This window comes from Aquarana catesbeiana, linkage group LG04, assembly GCF_042186555.1.
Source record: "Aquarana catesbeiana isolate 2022-GZ linkage group LG04, ASM4218655v1, whole genome shotgun sequence".
NCBI lineage: Eukaryota > Metazoa > Chordata > Amphibia > Anura > Ranidae > Aquarana > Aquarana catesbeiana.
The window spans coordinates 683,542,866-683,557,098 of NC_133327.1; the positions used below are offsets into that span (position 1 = coordinate 683,542,866).

The 14,233-nt window shown below is 44.2% G+C and overlaps 1 protein-coding gene across 1 annotated transcript in view; it reads left to right on the top strand.

Annotated features, from left to right (window-relative positions):
- Window positions 1-14,233, top strand: part of ZFAND3 (zinc finger AN1-type containing 3) — a 208,370-nt gene that overhangs the window by 127,486 nt on the left and 66,651 nt on the right. The gene's annotated exons all lie outside the window — the stretch shown is intronic.

A 14,233-nucleotide genomic window follows, 5' to 3' on the forward strand; every position in this document is an offset into this window, starting at 1 on the left:
CACACGCCTTGAAACTGTTCCCACCAAACGAAACCTGAAGAAAAGCAGCTGTGTGCATGGAACGCCTCCCTGACCTCCCACATCCTTCCTCCAAGATTCTCTACATAATGCCTGTATTATTCCACACGAAGACTTTTGATATTCCCAAAATTTCCATTTCCGGATTTCCACGATGATCTAGCAGAATGGCGCACACATTGCATGCTTCTTCTTCGCTCTGCAGGAGGGAAAGAAGTTTTGACTGTGACCTCTGCCCCCCAGCGAGCCGCTTACAAAGCTTCCATCGCAGCTAGGATGAAACGGAGGGGATGAAATGAGGGAGGGTGAGAGGGTCCAGTTCCCCAACAAAGAGTTTGCTGGAAGTAGGTTTTAACTCAACTGTATTTCATACAATGAAGTTTAAAATGAAACTCCAGAAACATATCTTTCTTTTGTTTTCAGATAGAGTGGTAAAGACTTGGAAGCTTGTAAGGTTTGCAACTATATGGGGGTTGTTTAGCTCAATCGTACATGAAGTGAGCCCATGCCAGATACGAACTATATTTAAGGGCCTGGTAGCTCACTTTTATCGAAAGGAAACCAAAATTAAAGCAAAGTTCATAAAAATGGGTTTCCCAAGCAGAGATTTTCCCCAACAAACAGTAAGAAAAATGTTAGCCCACCTAGCTACCTTAAAGCAGCTCTGCTGCTGTTGGCATTTGGTCTTCCTGACCATAGGCTCCCTTAGACTTAGTTGCAGCACCTCACTGCTCAGGTCCCACTTGGCCTCTTGACAGGGTTTCCCAGCACCTTAAGCTTGTTCCCTCCAAAGGCTTCTGGGTTCCCTCCAGCTCCCTGAACTCACTAGCCTCTTCAGCTTCCTCAGTCTCCCAGACCCTCTCTTGGTCTCCCAGACTCTTGTAGCTGTCCATATTTTCTTTGGGCAGGGAATCCCCCCCCCCCAATCACAAGGGTTGCCACTCCCAGCTCCCCTGACTGGGCTCTGTCTCCAAACATCAGCAACTGCCCTGAGATCTGGCTTATAACAATCCTCACCACCTGTGCACTCACACAGGCTGTAGGCAACTAGCAATGCCCGGACACTGGACTGAAGGCTCCGTCCCACCCAATATTCTTTAGAACCTTCAAGCTTCCAACCCCCGATCTGGAATTACCAAATCCAGAGAAAAGTTAAGACACAGTTTTCTCTGCTCACAAAACATGTTGGTGCCTCTCAAAATAACTAATTGAGAGTCAAGTGTCCCTTATAAACCCATTTATATAGTGGCAAGGACTCTCACTGTCACAATGCCCACTGAGAAAGGTACCCATCTTCAGGACAGAATATGAAGAAATCTCTTCCTAATGAGGACTCTATATAAACCAGAAAGATGTTTCTAGCCATCCAAACTCTATTATTATTATTATTATACAGTATTTATATAGCGCCAACAGTTTACGTAGCGCTTTACAACTTGAGGGTAGACAGTACAAATACAATACACTTTGATACAGTAGGAATCAGAGGGCCCTGCTCCTTAGAGCTTATAAAAGAAGTAGCACAGTGAAGCCTTCTTAGAACAGAAGGCATTCATGTGTCCTATTCTATCACATACCTTGAACCCCCAAAACCCATTGGCATTTATGTGTTTTCTTGTTATGAGCCAACATCAATATTACAAGATTTTGGACTCTCAGATCTTTGGTCTGGAGCTCTCATTAGACTTTTTACAAGTGGATCTTAAAGGCATAGTTCACTTTTCCACAAATCTGCCTATGCAGGTATGGGGTGGGCTCTGGTCAGGGCTTGGGTGAGCTTTCACCACGTGCCAGATGTTGTAGTCAACAATATCAGAGGTGCTGGATTCGGCTTTGAAGAAAGGTGGTGGTGATCCTCTTTATTCAGCTTTTTAGCTTGGTCCATAAAGGGTCTCCCTGGTGTGAATAGGACACTCGGGTACTCCCTCATAGACAGAAACCTCAATTGGGAAAGTCCTTATTGAAGGCCAATTCATTTTTTTTATATTTTATTTTTTTTACTTGTTACGCAGTCAGCCTGCATAAAAATGAAAGAAAACGCATAGATTTTTAATTTTGCAGTGAAAGTGCATTGATATTCGTATGCTATGTTGGAGGCCTCTTATTGAATACACGTGTATCTGCTCTAACAAATGTACACTGTATTGTCAAAAGTATCGGGACGTCTGCCTTTACACGCACATGAACTTTAATGGCATCCCAGTCTTAGTCCGTAGGGTTCAATACTGAGTTGGCCCACCCTTTGCAGGTGTAACAGCTTCAACTCTTCTGGGAAGGCCGTCCACAAGGTTTAGGAGGGTGTCTATGGGAATGTTTGACCATTCTTCCAGAAGTGCTTGGTGAGGTCAGGCACTGATGTTGGATGAGAAGGCCTGGCTCACAGTCTCCACTCTAATTCACCCCAAAGGTGTTCTATCGGGTTGAGATCAGGACAGTCAAGTTCCTCCACCCCAAACTCGCTCATCCATGTCTTTATGGACCTTGCTTTGTGCACTGGTCCAAATCATTTGGTGGAGGGGGGATTATGGTGTGGGGGTTGTTTTTCAGTTGTTTGGTTTGGCTCCTTATTTCCAGTGAAGGGAACTCTTAAGGCGTCACCATACCAAGACATTTTGGACAACTTCATGCTCCCAACTTTGTGGGAACAGTTTGGGGATGTCCTCTTCCTGTTCCAACATGACTGCGCACCAGTGCACAAAGCAAGGTCCATGAAGACATGGATGAGCGAGTTTGGGGTGGAGAAACTTGACTGGCCTGCACAGAGTCCTGACCTCAACCCGATAGAACACCTTTGGGGTAAATTAGAATGGAGACTGCGAGCCAGGCTTTCCCGTCCAACATCAGCGCCTGACCTCACAAATGCTCTTCTGGAAGAATGGTCAAACATTCCCATAGACACCCTCCTAAACCTTGTGGATAGCCTTCCCAGAAGAGTTGAAGCTTTTATAGCTGCAAAGGGTGGGCCAATTCAATATTGAACCCTACAGACTAATGCCCCGTACACACACATTTTCCATCGGATTTTCCGACACACAAAGTTTGAGAGCAGGATATAAAATTTTCCAACAACAAAATCCGTTGTCGGAAATTCCGATCGTGTGTACACAAATTCGACGGACAAAGTGCCACGCATGCTCAGAATAAATAAAGAGATGAAAGCTATTGGTCACTGCCCCGTTTATAATCCCCACGTACGTGTTTTACGTCACCGCGTTCAGAACGATCAGATTTTCCGACAACTTTGTGTGACCGTGTGTATGCAAGACAAGTTTGAGCCAACATCCGTCAGAAAAAATCCTAGGATTTTGTTGTCGGAATGTCCGATCAATGTCCGACCGTGTGTACGGGGCATTAGACTGGGATGCCATTAATGGTCATGTGTGTGTAAAGGCAGGTGTCACAATACTTTTGACAATACAGTATTATTTTAAAGGTGCTATTGACTAGGGATGGGCCGAACGGACCCCTGTTCGGTTCGCACCAGAACTTCCGAACACCACGAAAGTTCGGACCTGAAAAACAAACTCCAATAAAGTCAATGGGACCTGAACGTCAAAGATCAAAAGTGCCCATTTTGAAGGCTTATATGCAAGTAATTGGGCATACAATTACTTGGTTGGGGCCAGCACAATATTAAACTCTACGGACGAAGACTGGGACGCCATTAAAGTTCATGTGTGTGTAAAGGCAGGCGTCCCAATACTTTTGACAATATAGTGTATATTTGGTTATAGCAGATACATGTGTATTCAATAAGAGATCTCCAACCTAGCATGCGAATATCTGTAAACTGAAAATTCTCAATAAAAATAACTATCCAGAATTATAGAGCCATTTATTGCAAACTGCACACAGCTGTATCAGGCTTTCGGCGCCATCATCAGTGCAGTGTATGGAAACCATGACTTCTATGGAGGAGAGCTTGTGATCCAATGAGACAGTGTAACCATACAGGTTATGGTAGGAAAGGACTAAAAAAATCCTCTACTTAAATTGGTGGCACATACAGTGAGGGAAAAAAGTATTTGATCCCCTGCTGGTTTTGTACGTTTCCCAATTGACAAAGAAAGTATCATTCTATAATTTTAATGGTCGGTCTATTTTAACAGACAGAAGAGAGACAGAATAATAAAAATATCCAGAAAAACACATTTCAAAAGAAGTTATAAATTGATTGACATTTTAATGAGTGAAATAAGTATTTCATCCCTATCAATCAGCAAGACTTCTGGCTCCCAGGTGTCTTCTATACAGGTAACGAGCTGAGATTAGGAGCACTCTTTTAAAGGGAGTGCTCCTAATCTCTGCTTGTTACCTGTAAAAAAGACACCTGTCCACAGAAGCATCCGATCAATCAGATTCAAATCTCTCCACCATGGCCAAGACCCCAAAGTGCTGTCCAAGGATGTCAGGGACAAGATTGTAGACCTACACAAGGCTGGAATGTGATACAAGACCATCGCCAAGCAGTTTGGTGAGAGGGTGACAACAGTTGGTGCGTTTTTTAACAAATGCAAGTAACACAAAATAACTGTCAATCTCCCTCAGTCTGGGGCTCCATGCAAGATCTCCCTCGTGGTGTATCAAAGATCATGGGAACGGTGAGGAATCAGCCCAGAACAACACAGGAGAACCTTGTCAATGATCTCAGCTGGGACCATAGTCACCAAGAAAAACAATTGGTAACAAACTACATCGTGAAGGACTGAAATCCTGCAGCACCCTCAAGGTCCCCCTGCTCAAGAAAGCACATGTACTGGTCCGTTTGAAGTTTGCTAAAGAACTTCTGAATGATTCAGAGGAAAACTGGGTGAAAGTGTTGTGGTCAGATGAGACCAAAATCAAGCTCTGTGGCATCAAGTCAACTCGGTGTGTTTGGAAGAGGAGGAGGAGAAATGCTGCCTATGACCCCAAGAACACCATCCCCACCATCAAACATGGAGGTGGAAACGTTATGCTTTGGGTTTGTTTACCTGTTAAAGGGACAGGACAACTTCACTGCATCAAAGGGACGATGGACGGGGCCATGTACCGTCAAATCTTGGATAAGAACCTCCTTCCCTCAGCCGGGGCATTGAAAATGGGTGGTGGATGGGTATTCCAGCATGACAATGACCCAAAACACACAGCCAAGGCAACAAAGGAGTGGCTCAAGAAAAAGCACATTATAGTCCTTGAGTGGCCTAGCCAGTCTCCAGACCTTAATCCCATAGAAAATATGTGGAGGGATCTGAAGGTTCGAGTTACCAAACATCAGCCTGGAAACCCTAATGAATTGGAGAGGATCAGCAAAGAGGACAAAATCCCTCCTGAGATGTGTGCAAACCTGGTGGCCAACTACAAGAAACGTCTGACCTCTGTGATCGCCAACAAGGGTTTTGCCACAAAGTACTAAGTCATGTTTTGCGAAGGGGTCAAATACTTATTTCACTCATTAAAATGCAAATCAATCTATAACTTTTTTCGAATGCATTTTTCTGGATATTTTTGTTATTATTCTGTCTCTCACTGTTATAATAAACTGACCATTAGAATTATAGACTGATCGTTTCTTTGTCAGTGGGCAAACGTACAAAATCAGCAGGGGGTCAAATACTTTTTCCCCTCACTGTAGACTGGTTGTGGAAGTGAGGACTTCAGGAACAGTCCACCGCTGGATCGTGGGGGAGCACGGTTGCCGGTGGATTGGAGGATCGGTTGAATATAAGCTTTCTCCTCTTCCCCTCTTCCCCTGGACAAATCGAGCAGTTAACCCTCTGCATAGGAAAACATATTTTTTTGGTTTTGCCCAGAGTTGGGCTTTAAAAGTCAGCCGAAAATGGCTAATTTATGCAATTCGTGAACTGCGGCAAGGTCCAAATTTTGAAGGATGACTTTCCTTCATGTACATAGTTTCCGTATTTTTACATTTTCAGAGCGGTCTCCTTATAATAGTCGGATCCACTCTGAATATTTATTAGGCCCGACCATCATTCCCTGGAGGACCAGACCAACTTCTCTTCCTCTGGAGAGGCTTGAACTCCCAGCAGACTCCCAACAAGATAAAATAACAAATTGGAGACTCAGTTGGCCTCCTAGAAGGGTCGGCGTTGTCAGCAGGTAGACGAGGAAGAAGGGAGAATTTACTTCAGGAAAAAAAAAAATGTAAAATTATTAACACTCGGTTGATGATGATGTTGATAATAGAACAAATTTGACAACCTGTTTCAAAAGAGGGTAACGCATTACTAATTAGCCCCGGGTGCCTGTGGCCTGAAATTAATGAGCTGCTGTTATGTAAATGTCATGTTAATTAAGGGGAGTGAGAAAGCCCAATAAATCTGCAGAAGCTGGCAAAGTGGATGAACTCCCCAGCTTAATATTGTTCACACATTTTTTTTTTTTTCCCGAAAGTCACGCAGAACGCTGTTTATTACAGAGCGACCAGTACATTGCCATCCCCGCCATTGACAAATCCATTTTTCTTAAGTGATCTCATTAGCGGGAGAGGCCGAAACAGACGCCTGCCAGTGCCAGCTACCTGGTTCCAAGATGACTCTGGTGGACGGGGCCGCCGCTCCTCGCAATGCTAGGACAGAGCGATCAGTCCAAAAAAAAAAAAATAATAAATTTCCTCTGTTTGGACATTTTGTCTTCTACAAGTTCATGGTTTGTACAGTTGGGATCAGAGAAGCAAACAGAATGTAGAATTGATAGACTATAAAGAACAATCTTTTTTTTTCTTTTTAAAGCAGAACTTAAAGTGGTGTTCCTGCCGAAATTATACTTTTTGAATAAAAATACCCCTATAATACACAAGTTTAATGTATTCTAGTAAAGTTAGTCTGTAAACTAAGGTCTGTTTTTTTAGTTTATAGCAGTAGTTTGTTATTTTATAAACTTACAGCAGGCCGTGGCCATCTTAAGTGTGGGCATCTGAAGCCAGACTGTATTTCTTCCTGGATCTCATCCTTGCACATGCTCAGTGCAGCACAAGCAGTGTAATAGGTTTCAGGTCAGGTTTCCATAGCAACGGCAGTTTCAGAGGAAGTTGCCGCCCCTTCCCAGAAGGCATTGCAAACAGGAAATGATGCGATGGGCCGCGGCCAGGGAGGAGGAAGTGAAAAATGAATACAGCAGATATACAGTAGGTGCTGAGAAAAAAAATTAAAAAATATCCAATTTGTTTACAGTGCACAGTTTAGTGAGGGATGCTGAAGAGTTGTAAAAGTGGGTGGAGCTCCACTTTAACTGTATCCGAGCACTAAAACGAAACATGTGATCAGTTATGACACCAGCCACTTGATGAGTGACGGTTTGGTTGAGGACACGAGCAAATGTGACGGTTAGCAATCCCAGTATTCCAGGAATATAACTGTTTGTTTTTTAAAACCGTTAAATCAATGGCTTTACAGTGCCTTGAAAAAGTATTCACGCCCCTTGAAATTTCCCACATTTTGTCATGTTACAACCAAAAACATAAATGTATTTTATTGGGATTTTATGTGATAGACCAACACAAATAATTGTGAAGTGGAAGGAAAATGATAAATGGTTTTCAACATTTTTTACAAATAAATATGTGAAAAGGGTGATGGGCATTTGTATTCAGCCCCCTTTACTCTGATACCCCTAAAAAAAAAATCCAGTGGAACCAATTGCCTTCAGAAGTCACCTAATTATTAAATAGAGTCCACCTGTGTGTAATTTAATATCAGTATAAATACAGCTGTTCTGTGAAGCCCTCAGAGGTTTGTTGGAGAACCTTCATAAACAAACAGCATCATGAAGGCCAAGGAACACACCAGACAGGTCAGGGATAAAGTTGTGGAGAAGTTTAAAGCAGGGTTAGGTTATAAAAAAATATCCCAAGTTTTGAACATCTCACAGAGCTCTGTTCAATCCATCATCCGAAAATGGATAGAGTATGGCCCAACTGCAAACCTACCAAGACATGGCCGTCCACCTAAACTGACCGGCCGGGCAAGGAGAGCATTCATCAGAGAAGAGCCAAGAGGTCCATGGTAACTCTGGAGGAACTGCAGAGATCCACAGCTCAGGTGGGAGAATCTGTCCACAGGACAACTATTGGTCGTGCCCTCCACAAATCTAGAGAGCCATTGTTGAAAGAAAGCCCATAAGAAGTCTTGTTTGTAATTTGTGAGAAGCCATGTGGGGGACACAGCAAACATGTGGACGAAGGTGCTCTGGTCAGATGAGACCGAAGTTGAACTTTTTGGCCTAAAAGCAAAATGCTATGTGTGGTGGAAAACTAACGCTGCACACCACCCAGAAAACCCCATCGCCACCGTAAAACATGGTGGTGGCAGCATCATGTGGTGGGGATGCTTTTCTTCAACAAGGACAGGAATGCTGGTCAGAGTTGATGGGAAGATGGATAGAGCCAAATACAGGGCAAAACCTGCTAGAGTCTGCAAAAGACTTGAGACTGGGGCGGAGGTTCACCTTCCAGCAGGACAACAACCCTAAACATACAGCCAGAGATACAATGATAAAATATACACATAAAATCCCCAAAAAATACATTTACCTTTTTGGTTGTAACATGATAAAAATGTGGAAAATTTCAAGGAGTATGAATACTTTTTCAAGGCACTGCATGAGTGCATCTTGGTTCTCTCGTACTATCAGGTCAAAGCCCCAGAAATGCCTATTGATTCTGCCACCTAATGGGGCCTCTTGTGATGGGGTGGCAATGATACTGCATTGCTCCTGATTCCAGATCAAAGTTGCCACCCTCATGTAAGCTGTGTCTGCTTTGGAGTGAGAAGGTGTTGTAGAGGGTGTAGCTGTCAACATTGTTACAGCTAACAACTCATTAGTCAGCACCTGGCCACACTTAGTCCTTCCCATTGCTTTCCCTGGATACACAGTTCTGCCTTTGCTGAAACCACAGTGAGCTGCAGTGTCTGGAAGGGGGAGCATATGAGACACAAATGAAGTATTTGGCTCCATAAGGCAGTGGCGGCCCGCTCGTAAGGGGTGCCGCCCCCCCCCCCCCCCAATCTCCACGCAGGGCTCCGGATGCATGGAGATGGCTCTAATTGGCTTCAAAAAGGGTGGGCCCAGAGCCCACCCAGTTGTGTGACATTAGCGAATTAATATTCGCTAATGTCTTCCTGCTTCTCCTCCAGGCCAATCCGGTCTCAGGACCCACTTTCTGTTTGGGAGGACAAACAACGGCCCTGGCTCTTCCCTCCGCAAGCTGTACAGCGAGGAGCAGCAGGTGGAGAGGCAGCAACAGCCTCTTCCAGGAGCCCTACCCTGGATTCAGCACCATCACCACCACCTTGTCATCGTCCTCCTACCCGCACCTCTACAACAGCAAGAGGAGGCCGCCCGGAGCCAAGCAACAACATCAACCTGGGGGCTTCTTGGTCTCCCCAAACACTGGGTCATCAAGATTGACAGCTAAGGATAAGGTAAGCCCATGAAGGGGGGGGGTAGTGTGAGTGAGGGGGCCAGGTTTATGTGCTGCCCGATTCCCCGTCAGCCTCGCCCCCCAAAAATTTGAACACCAGCTGCCACTGCCGCAAGGGAGGGTACAGGAAGTTTGCACATCACATGGTAATGGTATATGGCATTGGCAGTGACACAGAGGAGCCTTTTGTTGTTCTCCAGCGTTGTTAATATAGCTTTTAGCATTGGCCCATTTTAAAAATACAATTTAGGACTTCTGCACAGTTGAGGTAGCTTTTACTATGTCCCCAGTTGGCCCATCCAGCGTCACAGAGCTGCACATAAAGCTTTCCCTGCAATGAAGTTCATATCCCTACATAACACTTCTTCGACAAAAAACTTCCAAGAGCCTAAAACAAAGGCTTTAAATCTTTCTACACAACGAAGCGTAAGACAACAGATGCCTTCTTCCCCCTCTTTGTTCTAGCTGCTAAATGAAAATATTTTAGTTGAAGGTCATACTTGTTCGCATTCCCAGTACCGAAAGAGTCGACTTACGCCGGCGTTGTTAAACAGCAGCCTTAATTTGTCTCCCTGTTTGAAACGCCATCCAATTATCAAAGCTGCAACAGAGAAGCAGTTACTAAGGCTATCCATTTATCTTAACCCGTCCTCAGTAAAATCTGTGCTTCACGCTTATGCGGTGAATACATTGAATTGGCCCGTTGGCTTAACAAGATCTCTTGAGAGCGCGTACGTGACGCGGGGAGCGATGGACCCGCTGGATGGGGGCCAGAATTGATTTGCAGGCTGGCTTAAAAATACTGCGAGAAAGAAAAGAGAGAAAAGTCCGACCTGCAAAACTGCGAGGACCCCTTGGGAACAGAGTTTGTCTATAGACTAATTTTATAAACGTTGGAAGAAATTCTCTTCTCCTCGGCATGCCATCCTGGGGTGCTCCAGCTGCATTGTTTAGCCAAGAGCAGGACTGGATATTCGTGGCCTTTGTCAATAAATGTAATAAAGGGATTAATTTGGCTATATAATGTGGAGTGTATCACATTAAAGTGTCAGCGTTTTATTTGTGGTGTATCTTGGGGGACAATTTTGGTGATGTATGGAGCATCTCTGTGTCACGTTGGAAGGAGATGCTTGAACGCTAACGAAAGATATAGGATAAACAAACATCGCCGGGCTTTCTTTGGATTGGGCCCTAGGTCTGTATTTTTTGTGTGTGACATATCTGGCCCAGCGTGTCGGATGTTATTTGTAGGCATACCAGTGCGGAGCACAGCTTGGCACCATCTCAGAAATTCCGAAACATTTCTGCGGATTTCCTGACCTTCAGAACTTGGTGTTTTGTTTCACCCTTTCAGGTAGATTTTCAGGAACAGAATACTTTCTGGTGCATTTATAGACGCTCTTCGTGGCCTTGTCCTGTAAACTGAAACCCACAATGAAGTTTATCCTATTTTTGTAGTGTAGTTCTCCACTGTGCCCTAGATGGTTTTATGTCTGATGCTCTTTGATCCCATGATCTAGGTCAGCCTTTCTCAACCTTTTACCTCAGAGGAACCCCTAAAATAATTTTCAGGTCTCTTTCCTAAAACCAGTTAATTGGGAGTCAATGGGGAAAAAAAGGCCACCTACATTTTGATCCGTATCAAGAACGCAGCCCTTACAGTGGTGGTCAGAATGTCACCCTTACAGACAGCTAAAAACATAATTGGGTCATGCTGTCGGTTTTGCCAAATAGCTTTGGCCCTGGAACTATGAAGGCACCATCAGATGGGAGGTCAATCGGCCAAAGCTCAAGGAACCCCTAGTAACCTCTTAAGGAACCCTGGCTAAGAATGGCTGATCGAGGTAGTGATGCTGCAAGACTCACCTAGCTTGATTCATGTTGTGATTCTTGTGCTAGAAGTGAAGCACTTCTTGGTTATGTCCTGTAAATACTTATTTTGGTGAGGCCTAGAAGTAATAATTTTCTTAATCTTGTCCTGGCATTGAAACTCCCTTGGTTCTTTTCTGGAAATAGGGTTCTCCTGACTTTTCCTGACCACATTCTGTAAATTTTATTTTGTTTAGTCCTGTCCTGGAAGTGAAGCTCTCTCCAGTCCTATCCTGGGGAGGGAGCTTTCTTTAGCCCCTTCCCTGGTAGGGAGCTCTCTTTATCTCATCCTGAGAGGGGAACTGTCTGTTAGTCCCACCCTGGGAGGCGAGCTCTTTTCAGTCCAATTTTGGTACGGGAAATCTCATTGGTCCCATCCTGAGAGGGGCTTCTCCTCAGCCCTGTCCTGGGAGGGGAACTCTCCTCCGTCCCATCCTGTGAAGGGAGCACCCTTCAGTCCTGTTCTGGTATGGAAGCTCCCCTGTTTTTCATCCTGTAAGGCTCCATGCACACTGGCTTAAAAATCACTGCTTCTACAAGAGTTTTGTGTTCGCCCTGAAGAAGCAGCTCAATGTTATCCTATGTGTCCATGCACATTAGGATGATTACAGGCATATTTTGAGCTCAACGTTTAGAGGCAAGAAAAAAAAATCCTTCTGGTTTGCGTTTCTAATTGAAGCTTTCTGGCAGAAAAAAAAAACGCAAAACTCTCTGAAACTTTGTACTTATGTTCTGCCAAGGGAACTGGAGTTTTTTTAAGCCCAGTGTGCATGGAGCCTGAGGGGGGAGGTATTCTTTGGTCCTAATCTGGGAGAGGGGCATTATTTGGCCTTGTCCTGGGGGGGAGTCTACTCAGTCCGGACCTGGGAGGTGTCTGGTGTGTATGTGAGTGTGATAGGGCAAACCCTGCCGGCAGTTCAAAATTTCACAGTCTTCTTTATTGAGCCCTAACATAAGTCTTCTATTGCATCTCATCGTGATTATAATAACCTCCACTGCTCAAGCCCTGAAGAAGGGGGAGGCCTTTCCCCCATACACGTTGGCACTATTTGATGCTCTTAGCCAAAAAAGAGTTTACCATCCTGGCAGGTAACTCTCCTAAGTCCTGAAGTGGGAGGGGATTTTGGTCCAGTTCTGGAAGGGGAGCTCTCTTTGGTTCCATCCTGTGACCTCTCCTCTGTCCCATCCTGTGAGTGTAGCTCTCTTTGGTCCCATCCTGCGAGGGGAGCTGTCCTCGGTCCCATTCTGTTAGAGGAGCTCTCATTGATCTCGTCCTGGGAGGGAAACTCTACTTGGCCATGTCCTGGTTGTTGAACCCTCTTTGGTCCTGTCCTAGGTTTGGAGCTTCTCTTCGATCTATTCTGGAAGGGGAGCTCTCTTCAAGATCTCTTTTTTCCTGTCCATACATTAGAACAGTTTTGACCCTCTCCTGGGAATGGAGCACTCTTTGGCCTTTTCTCGATAATGGTAGTTGATCTGATATCACAATGTTCTCTCTGTTGGTTGTGTTGTGATCAACGTTTCCCAAACGCTGAATGTTTCATCTTCAGATCAATAAAAGATCTACTGATACACCAGATCCATATCCAGCATCCATACTTTTTATTTAGTCTTTATTGCTACATCTGCATTGAATAGATTAGAATATTTTCCGTGAACATCCTAGACCCAGCTCTAAACTTCTGAGCCTCAGAGCAAATTTTGAGCACTTGTGCAATCTCCCTGTTGGAGAAATGTAGTAATTTCCATTGGAATATAAATGCCCCTGCCGTTCTTAAGGTTAGGCCCAGATAAGTGTTCTGCTTGTGAGCACTTAACATTTAAATGTTTAGAAAAACACATTTTAACATTTTATATAACAAATATGTGCCATAAACTACACACTAATAAACCTTATGGTCAGTTTCATCTAGTCGGGTAGAAAGAGAGTTGTTTTTTTTTTTTTTTTGTTTCTTTTTTGATTCATTAAAATAAGGTTCATGTAAAATATTCAGTGACATTTCAGAGAAGAGACAGTCTTTCCCAGTCATATCTGGTTGTAGAGCAGTTTGATGATAATGACATGTGAAAACAATGTGCTAAAATACTGCTATTTTTTCACGGATTTAAAGGATAAAGTTTACTTTGAAAAATGGACCAAACCAGGGTAGTGCCAATGGCTAGAGTCATTCTGAGGGAGCCATTTTTGCCAATTACACTCTGGCCTCAGTTTATTATCCGTAGAAGGGTCACCAGCAGAAGGAAGGAGGTCCTGATTCCTCTATATAGATCTTTAATTATCACTAGAGGAGTCACCAGCAAGAGAAAAGAGGTCTTGGTTCTTCTATATAGATCTTTAGTTATCACTGGAGGGATCGCTAGTAAGAGGAAGAAGGTCCTGATTCCTGTACATAGATCTTTATATCACTAGAGGGGTCACCGGCAGAAGGAAGGAGGTCCTGATTCCCTTATATAGATCTTTATGTCACTAGAGGGGCCTCCAGAAGGAGGAAGGAGGTCCTGATTCCTCTATATAGATCTTTACATCACTAGAGGGCTCACCAGCCAGAGGAAAGAGATCCTGATTCCATATATAGATCTTTATATCACTGGAGGGCTCATCAGCAGGAGGAAGGAGGTCCTGATTCCTCTATATAGATCTTTATATCACTGGAGGGCTCATCAGCAGGAGGAAGGAGGTCCTGATTCCATATATAGATCTTTATATCACTGGAGGGCTCATCAGCAGGAGGAAGGAGGTCCTGATTCCTTTATATAGATCTTTACATCACTTAAGGGGTCATCAGCAGGAGGAAGGAGGTCCTGATTCCTCTATATAGATCTTTATATCACTAGAGGGGTCATCAGCAGGAGGAAGGAGGTCCTGATTCCATATATAGATCTTTATATCACTGGAGGGCTCATCAGCAGGAGGAAGGAGGTCCT